Raw genomic sequence first — 10,111 nt, 5'->3', positions numbered from 1 at the left:
TTCTATTGGAAGAAGATGCCATCTGGGACTTTGGATAGAGAGGATAAGTCCATGCCTGGCTTCAAAGCTTCAAAGGAGCCAGTCACAGTGGCTCATGCCTGTAATCCCAGCACTCTGGAAGGCTGAGAGGCTGAGACGGGAGAATTGCTTGAGCTTAGGAGTTTGAGACCAGCCTGGGCAACATGGTGAAACCCTGCCTCTACCAAAAAAAAAAAAAAAAAATTAGCCAGGTATGGTGGTGTGTGCCTCTAGTCTCAGCTACTCAGGAGGCTGAGGTGGGAGGATCGCTTGAGCCCAGGAGGTCAAGACTTCAGTGGGCCAAGATCATGCCACTGCAATCCAGCCTGGGCAACAGAGTAAGACCCTATCTAAAAAAAAAAAAATTCAAAGGACAGGCTGACACTCTTGTTAGAAGCCAATGCTCATTTGCCATTCCATAAATCCTAGGGCACCTTTTAAGAATTATGCTAAATCTACTCTGCCTGTGCTCTACAAATGGAACAACAACACTTGGATGACATCACAGCTGTTGACCACATGGGTTACCGAGTATTTTAATCCCATTGTTGAGACCTACTGCTCAGAAAAAAAGATTCCTTTCAAATACTTTAGCTTATTGACATTGTACCTGGTCACTGAAGAGCTCTAATGGAGATGGACAGGGAAATGAATGCTGTTTTCATGCCTGCTAACACAACATCTATTCTGTAGCCCATGGATTGAGGTGTCATTTTGACTTTCAAGTCTTATTATTTGAGAAATATATTTTATAGGGCCGTTGCTCCCATAGATCATGATTCTTTTGATGGATCTGGGCAAAGTAAATTAGAAACCTTCTGGAAAGGATTCACTATTGTAGATGCCATTAGGAACATTCATGGTTCACGAGGGGAGGTAAAAATTGCAGCATTAATAAGAGTTTGGAAGAAGTTGATTCCAACCCTCACAAATGACTTTGAGGGGTTCAAGACCTTAGCAGAGGAAGTAACCACAGTTGTGGTGGAGATAGCAAGAGAACTAGAATTACCAGTGGAGCCTGAAGATGTGAGTGAATTGCTGCAATCTTTTTTTTTTTTTTTTTTTTTTTTTGAGACGGAGTTTCACTCTTGTTGCCCAGGTTGGAGTGCAATGGCGCAATCTTGGCGCACCACAGCCTCTGCCTCCTGGGTTCAAGTGATTCTCCTGTCTCAGCCTCCTGAGTAGCTGGGATTACAGGCATGCACCACCACGCCTGGCTAATTTTGTATTTTTAGTAGAGACAGGGTTTCTCCATGTTGATCAGGCTGGTCTCAAACTCCCGACCTCAGATGATCTGCCTGCCTCGGCCTCCCAAAGTGCTGGGATTATAGGCGTGAGCCACAGCGCCTGGCCAAATTGCTGCAATCTTAATGGATGAGGAGTTGCTTATTGTGCATGAGCAAAGAAAGTGGTTTCTTGAGATGGACTCTACTCCTGGTGGAGATGCTGTGAACATTGTTGAAAGAACAACAAAGGACTTAGAACATTCCATAAACTTAGTTGATAGAGCAGTGGCAGGGTTTGAGAGGATTGATTCCAATTTTGATATAAATTCTACTGTGGGTAAGGTGCTATCAAACAGCACAGCATGCTACAGTGAAATCTTTTGTGAAAGGAAGAGTCAATCAATACGGCAAACTTCATTGTCATCTTATTTTAATAAATTGCCACATTCACTCCAGCCTTCAGCAACCATCACCCTGATCAGTCAGTAGCCATCAACACTGAGGCAAGACTGCCCACCAGCAAAACGATTATGACTTGCTGAAGGCCCAGATGATGGTTAGCATTTTTTGGCCATCAAGTATTTTCAAAGTAAGGTATGTACATTATATTTTAGACTATTGCACTCAATTGACTACAATGGTGTAAACATAACTTTTTTTTTTTTTTTTTTTGAGACGGAGTCTTACTCTTGTCGCCCAGGTTGGAGTGCAGTGGCATGATCTTGGCTCACTGCAACCTCTGCCTCCCGGGTTCAAACAATTCTCCTGCCTCAACCTTCGGAGTAGCTGGGACTACAGGTGCGCACCACTATTTTTGTATTTTTAGTAGAGATGGAGTTTCACCATGTTGGCCAGGCTGGTCTCGAACTTCTGACCTCAGGTGATCCACCTGCCTCAGCCTCCCAAAGCGCTGGGATTACAGGCGTGCACCACCGCGCCCAGCAACATAACTTTTATATGAACCAGAAAGCAAAAAATGTCATGTGACTTGCTCTATTGTGATGACCTAGAACCAAACCTGTAATATCTCCAAGGTATGCCTTTACCCCTAAAAGCAGAGCTGGAGTACGGACTTAGGTGTGGGTGGTTTACTTGGGAAGTGATCCCAAGAAGCAAGAGTGAGAAGTGGGGGAGAGTGAGGCAGGCGAGAAGGAAAAGCCAAAATAATGGCACGCTATTGAGGCTGCTGCCATGGACTGTTTTGTGCAGGATCTTCTGAGAGGCTCAGGAAAGTTATCCAGAACGGTCCACCTGAAAGGGGAGCCTCGAGCATTTGCCCACTTATCCACACCGGTTGAGGTCTTCCCCTGAGGCTGTTAACATGCAAGTAAGTGTTCCTGGGCTGTATTTGTGCTCAGGCAAAAATCCTACAATAATGGATTTGCCCTGGGGCAGAAAGTGTAGCTTGAGTTTGCTGGCAGCACAAGGGAAGCCTGCGCTTCCAAGGAGCTCCCCATGGTGGCTGAGGCTGAATGAAAGGTGCACTGAGAAGACATGAGGCAGGCACCACTGCACTGAGCAAACGGAGCCGTCCATCTCAGCAAGAGGACCCCTGCCCTGAATCCTGTGCTTGAGAAGGTGCCTCTCTGGCCCTCCACGGACTATCGCCCGGTCCACCCAGAGCTCTCACCCTCGTTTCTAGGCCACACTCCGGGCACTCAGGCCCCTGGCCAAATGTGCCTGAGCCTGCACCGCCTCTTCCCTGGGTCCATTTCAAAGGGCAAACTGTGCTTGTCCAAATGGTGCCCAAGGCTCTGCTGTCTGAAGGGGTGAGACTTGTGCATGGAGCTTGCATGGGGCCTAGGAAGTCCACACAGGGGTACGCCAGGCTTCTCAAGTGAGGACAGGGCTATCTACAATGAAAGGGAAAAGTGTCGCCTGGGGCTGAGGATCAGCTCTCCCTCTGCTACCACATTCCTGGGCAGAGCACCAAGGAGTCTGAGAATTCTACACTCGACTTTGACCTTGTGGATTATTATGGAGGTATATTTATCAAAGTAGGAGAATAGAACATATTTAGCTCTTTGTTGGCTTGATTTATAACTCATAATTATTAGACATAATGCAAATGTGGGCTGGAATTCATGTTCTGATTTTTGTGGCCTTGAGCTAAGGAAAAGGGACCCAGGGAAATGGGCTTTATATGCTTGGATGGCTGCATAGAATCCCCAACTTCATTAGCTTCTGTGATGACTCAAGGTTGTTACTAAAATCAACTTTGTATTATCTCTAAAAACCAAGGGATATTATTTAGGTCAGCAGTGAGAAGGCATTAGACTCAAAATATCTATGAGCCAAAGGATATGAATGACTAAAAGCGGGAGGATTATTACCTCAAGGGGTGGAGGGTTGAACCTCAGGATATAAGCTGTGAGATCCTTCCTGCTGACTCAGTGCTGGCTGAACGTGGGGCCGGAGAGTGCCAGGAACAACACATATCTGGGACAGGAGGGAATTCAGGGAGGAAGGCAAAGAGAAACAGGCCCTTTTTTGTTTTTATTGATACATGACAATTGTACATATTTGTAGGGTACATGTGATATTTTGATACATGCATAAAATGGGTAGTGATCAAATCAGGATAATTTGCATATCCATTACCTCAAATATTTATCATTTATTTGTGTTGGGAACATTCCGAATCTTTCTTCTAGCCATTTTGAAATATAAGTTATTGTTAACGATCGTCACCCTGCTGTGCTGTTGAACACTAGAACTTCTTCTGTTCCTTCCATCTAACTGTATTTTTGTGCCCACTAACCAACTTCTGGGAAGGGTAAGGGGGTAGGGGGATGAAAAGGGCCCTTTTTAAGGCAAAGATAATCTTACCAGAAGGGAAGAAATTTTAGAAGGAAAAAAAAAAGGTTGACCATGGGCTTAGAGCGGGGACTACAGAAATTGAATGGCTAAAAGAAAAAAACAACTTAGCAATGTGAAACTACATCTCATTGTCATTCCTTTCACAGGTCCAATATCTGATATTCTTTTGAGAAGCTGGATATGAAGTAGGACTCTTTCTTTGAGTCATATATTTTTATGATTATGATTATTATTATTGAATGGTAGTTGACAATTATTGAGTACAATTATTGAGCTTTGACAAGCTCTCTTCAAAGGCCTTTACATATGTTTTCTCCACTTCTCATTGTTAGATATTCTTATTATTCCCATTTTGTAGATGAGGGATGCACAGGCAGCAAGCCTATGTGGAGGCAGAGAGCAGCTAAGTAACCTGACCACGGCCCAACAGCAAACAAATGATGGGGCCACATGCAAATCCAGGCAGAACCCTTCTATTATATGAAGCTCAATGTTTTCTTGTTTTCATCTTGTTCTGCATACACCTATTTGCAAATGGGTTTTGAAGCTACTTTAAAGCTTTTTGTAGCCAGGCGCCATGGCTGACGCCTGTAATCCCAGCATTTTAGGAGGCCGAGGTGGGCGGACCGCCTGAGCTCAGGAGTTTGACACCATCCTGGCCAACATGGTGAAACCCTGTCTCTACTAAAAACACAGAAAATTAGCCAGGCGTGGTGGCATGCACCTGTAATCGCAGCTACTCAGGAGGCTGAGGCAGGAGAATCGCTTGAACCCGGGAGAGGAAGGTTGCGGTGAGCCAAGATTGCGTCACTGCACTCCAGCCTGGGTGACAGAGCGAGACTTTTCTCTAAATAAATAAATAAATAAACAATAAACTTTTTGTTTACTTTTAAGATTTCAGAGCTTAGCTGTTGAATAAGGGGTGAGAGAATTCAGCAAGCATTTGGTGAAGACCCACAGCACTGGGGGACACCTAAGGACAACACAAGCAACAGGCAGGAGTTTATGTATATCTAAGTCACTGGACAGATTATAACGTAAGGCAGAAAGTGGAGAGTATTTTAAGAGAAGAGGTACAAAGTGCTGTGGGAACTCTAACGTGGGGAAGATTATATCCTGGGGTTGTGGAAGGATCAGAGGAGTTTCAGGGAAAAAGTTGCATTTCACTAAGGGTCTTGAAAGATGGATATGGTTTTAAATGTTGAAGACTGGATTTTGAGCTCCTGACCATGTCTGTAAATTGTATTCGTATGTATTTTTATGTCTACTGATTTATTCTTAGTGCATTTTTTTTTTTGAGATGGAGTCTCGTTCTATCACCTAGGCTGGAGTGCAGTGGTGCGATCTCGGTTCACTGCAACCTCCGCCTCCTGGGTTCAAGCAATTCTCCTGCCTCAGCCCACAAGTAGCTGGGATTACAGGCACCTGCCACCATGCCTGGCTAATTTTTTGTATTTTTAATACAGATGGGGTTTCACCATGTTAGCCAGGATGGTCTCGATCTCCTGACCTCATGATCCACCTGCCTCAGCCTCCCAAAGTGCTTGGATTACAGGCCTGAGCTACTGTGTCCAGCCCGTGCATTTTTTAAGTTAAAGTATTTATTGAGCATCTACTGTATATCATGTGCTGAGATAGGCACCAGGGGTGCAGGGAATATATGGCACAGTCTCTGCCCTCAATAACTTTCACTCTCATACATATGTATTAGGAAATCAATACGTATGTGGATGTAAGATAGTATGATAGACATTGCAACAAAGAATTATATGCTGTAAACCTATTTCATAGGATTTTAGACTTAAGGGCTTTCATCCTATTTCCAAAAAAACCTACTGCATAACCTTAAAGGGATTCTCAGTTTGAAATCATCATATAAACTGCAGTAGCATCTGCTGGTGAAATACCACTTTGTATCTATTAGAATAGTCCACACAATAGGGAGAGAAGTGCACTATTAGAGCTGTAAAAGGTATTGTCCAGAAATCTCTGAAAACAAGAGGAAGTTTTATGGTAGGTTAATAAGATGACATCTAAACTGTTCTCTTAAAGCTATTGAAGTTCCACGAATATCTCACAGCACAAAGCTCAAGTGTATGCCAACAACTCATGCCACAAGATGTGACACTCTCTCAACCTCTTTTTGCAAAATTTTCCAATTCTGTCTCTTATAAGACTACTTTTTATACCCACATATTCACAGTTTTGTAGTGCAAGTAAAGACAAGATGGGAAGGGGGCTTCCATTTGTTGATGCCAGCTGCTCTGTGGACTGGGCCGTGCCCATGCATCCGTATTGGTTCTCTTTTATCCCCACGTCAGCCATAACACGTAAGGGTGTTTTTTTTTTTTTTTTTATGAGATGGAGTCCTGCTCTGTTGCCCAGGCTGTTGTGCAGTGGCGCGATCTCGGCTCACTGCAAGCTCCGCCTCCCGGGTTCACGCCATTCTCCTGCCTCAGCCTCCTGAGTAGCTGGGACTACAGGCGCCCGCCACCACGCCCAGCTAATTTTTTTTTGTGGTTTTAGTAGAGACGGGGTTTCACCATGGTCTCGATCTCCTGACCTCGTGATCCACCCGCCTCGGCCTCCCTAAGTGCTGGGATTACAGGCGTGAGCCACCGCGCCCGGCCTTACACGTAAGTGTTAACATCCGTTGTACAAACGAGGAAACTGAAACTCTAGGAGAATATGCAATCTACCCAGAGTCACGCAGCTCGTATATGTAAGAGTTGGAATGAAAATTCAGTCTGTGTGAGTCCCAAGTCCCCTTACACCATGTGATTTCCATTTCATTTTGCAATCATCCTGGCTGGGATATGTCTGCCCTAAAAAATAGTAAGTAGGAATACTTGTCTCTATACCTTAACCTAACATCCATGGGTTTGCTTTTTGTATTTGGAGGTGTCATAACATTACAAAATTTGATTTTATTTGAATAGTGAGTATTATGCTACTCAGTCTAGAGATTTATGACATTCCAGTCTAAACTGGATGATAGCAATGAAGCTTCTTCGAGGTGACCAGTATGATTAATAAGGTAGAAATAAGTTGAATTGCTATGGAGTTGCTACTTCTGAATTTAAAGCTAGTTGAGACTAAGTATATGTTCAAAAAGATCTCCAGGGGTGTGTGTTCAAGAGCAGGGCCAGAGGTGCACATGGCGCTGGGAAGACAGAGAATGTCTTTTCCGGGCGGGGGTCGTGGAGGCTTTGACCGAGGTGGTGGAGGTGGCGGTTTCAACCGCGGCAGCAGCAGCAACCGCTTCTGAGGTGGAGGCGGTGGAAATATCAGAGGTGGCGACAGGGAGGATTTGGACGAGGGGGTGGCCACGGAGGCTTTAACACAGGCCGAGGCCAAGGACCTCTGGAATGTGTCGTCTTATTAGGAGAGTTCCCGCATCCCTGTGAAGAGGACATAGTTTGTAAACGTACTGCAGACGAAAATAAGGTGTCTTATTTCAATGCTCCTGTTTACTTAGAAAACAAAGAACAAATTGGAAAAGCGGATGAAATATTTGGACAACTTAGAGATTTTTATTTTTCCGTTAAAATGTCAGAAAACGGGAAGGCTTCATCCTATAAAAAACTCTAGAAGTTTTATATAGACCCATATGAGCTGCTGCCACTGCAGAGGTTTTTACCTCGGCCTCCAGGTGAGAAAGGACCTCCAAGACGTGGTGGCAGGGGAGGCCGAGGAGGAAGAAGGGGAGGTGGCAGAGGTGGTGGCAGAGGTGGTGGCAGAGGTGGTGGCACGGGAGGTGGCAGAGGTGGTGGCAGAGGTGGTGGCAGAGGTGGTGGCAGGGGAGGTGGCAGAGGTGGTGGTTTCAGAGGAGGAAGAGGAGGTGGGAGCTTCAGAGGGAGAGGACGTTAAGTGACAGTTGACAGACATCACCAGTTGCCTTCTGCATTAACCTGCATGATCTCTTTCTACTATGGATTGGAAACTTGTTTCTCGAGCAAGTCTTGAAGATCTTGGTCATTTTATGACAATGGATCTAAAATGTCAGCATCATGCCAAGTGCCACGGAATAGTGAATTTTGCTCTAAAGAGCCTGAACAGGTCTTTCTAATGTTTTGTACAGTGCCCGGCACTCTGTGGGTGCTTAATGAATGGACGGGAGTTTTCATTAGAAGCATATTTGAATTTTTATTTATTATATTTTTATTTTTTATTTATTTTGTTATTTTTTGAGACAAGGTCTCGCTCTGTCTCCCAGGCTGGAGTGCAGTGGCGCGATCTCAGCTCACTGCAACTTCCGCCTCCCGGGTTCAAGCAATTCTCCTGCCTCAGCCTCCTGAGTAGCTGGGATTACAGGCACCCGCCACCACGCCCAGCTAATTTTTATATTTTTAGTAGAGACGGGGTTTCACCATGTTGGTCAGGCTGGTCTCAAACCCCTGACCTCGTGATCCACCCGCCTCGGCCTCCCAAATTGCTGGGATTACAGGCGTGAGCCACTGCACCGGGCCTGAATTTTTAAAATAAAGTGTTTTATTCCCTTTAAAAAAAGATCTCTATAATCTTCACTTGAATAATACAAACATTTTTTATTTTTTACATATTTATTTATGGAACATAGTTGTAATTTTAAAACAGAATTTTTGCAAATTGTATTAAAATATATTAAAAACATACTACATTATGATCCAATGGAGTTTTTCACGGTAACTCAGTGTTAGTTTAAGATGTGAAATTCAATCAATATAATTCACCATAGAATACAGTATGTATGTCAGTATAATGCATATTGAAAATGGAAAGGAGTAAATTTATCTTTGTTTTTTAATAAGATGAAATTAAAATTTTAATTAATTTTGGCTGGGCCCAGTGGCTCACACCTGTAATCCCAGCACTTTGGGAGGCTGAAGCAGGCAGATCACGAGGTCAGGAGTTCAAGACCAGCCTGGCCAATATGGCATACCCCGTCTCTACTAAAAATACAAAAATTAGCCGGGCGTGGTGGCAGGCACCTGTAATCTCAGCTGCTCAGGAGGGTGAGGCAGGAGAATCGCTTGAATCTGGGAGGTAGAGGTTGCAGTGAGCCGAGATCATGCCATTGCACTCTAGCCTGGGCGACAAGAGCAAGACTCCGTCTCAAAAAGAAAAAAAAAATTAATTAATTTCAATGTTTATTTTAGATTCGGGAGGGTACCTATGCAGATTTATTACACTGGTGTATTGTGTGATGCTGAGAGTTGGGGTATGAGTGATCCCATCGCCCAGGTAGTGGGCATAGCAACCGATAGTTTTTTAACCCCTGTCCCCCTCTCCCTCCCTTCCCCTCTAGTAGTCCCTGGTGTCTATTGTTGCTAACTTTATGTCCATGAGTACCCACGCATAAGTGAGAACATGCAGTATTTGGTTTTCTCTCCCTGTGTTAGTTCACTTAGGGTGGTGTCTTCTAGCTGCACCCACGTTGCTACAGAGGACATGATTCTTTCTTTTTATGGTTGCATAGTATTCCATGGTGTATATGTGCCACATTTTCTTTTCCCAGTCCACTGTTGATGGGCATTTAGGTTGATTTCATGTCTTTGCTATTGTGAATAGTGCTGCGATGAATATACCAGTGCATGTGTCTTTTTGGCAGAATAGTTTATTTTCCTTTGGATATATTTATGCAGTAATGGGATTGCTGAGGCAAATGGTAGTTCTGTTTTGAGTTCTTTGGAAAGTCTGAAAACAGCTTTCCACAGTGGCTGAACTAATTTACCATTCCTGCCAGCAGTGCATAAGTGTTCCCCTTTCTCCTCAGCCTCACCAGCCTCTGTTATTTTTAGACTTTTTTTTTTTTTTTTTTTTTTTTTTTTGAGACGGAGTCTTGCTCTGTCGCCCAGGCTGGAGTGCAGTGGCACGATCTTGGCTCACTGCAACCTCCGCCTCCCGGGTTCAAGCGATTCTCCTGCATCAGCCTCCCAAGTAGCTGGGACTACAGGTGCGTGCCACCACGCCTGGCTAATATTTTGTATTTTTAGTAGAGACGTGGTTTCACTGTGTTAGCCAGGATGGTCTCAATCTCCTGACCTCAGGATCCGCCCGCCTCCGCC

The 10,111-nt window shown here is 44.4% G+C and overlaps 1 pseudogene; it reads left to right on the top strand.

Moving 5' to 3' along the window:
* Nucleotides 1-7,065: 7,065 nt before the first annotated feature.
* LOC100612545 (H/ACA ribonucleoprotein complex subunit 1-like) lies at nucleotides 7,066-7,934 on the top strand (annotated as a pseudogene).
* Nucleotides 7,935-10,111: the final 2,177 nt, after the last annotated feature.

The sequence above is a fragment of the Pan troglodytes genome, chromosome 3 (assembly GCF_028858775.2).
Source record: "Pan troglodytes isolate AG18354 chromosome 3, NHGRI_mPanTro3-v2.0_pri, whole genome shotgun sequence".
In the NCBI taxonomy this organism is placed as follows: domain Eukaryota; kingdom Metazoa; phylum Chordata; class Mammalia; order Primates; family Hominidae; genus Pan; species Pan troglodytes.
This window is presented reverse-complemented; position numbering and strand designations above follow the sequence as displayed.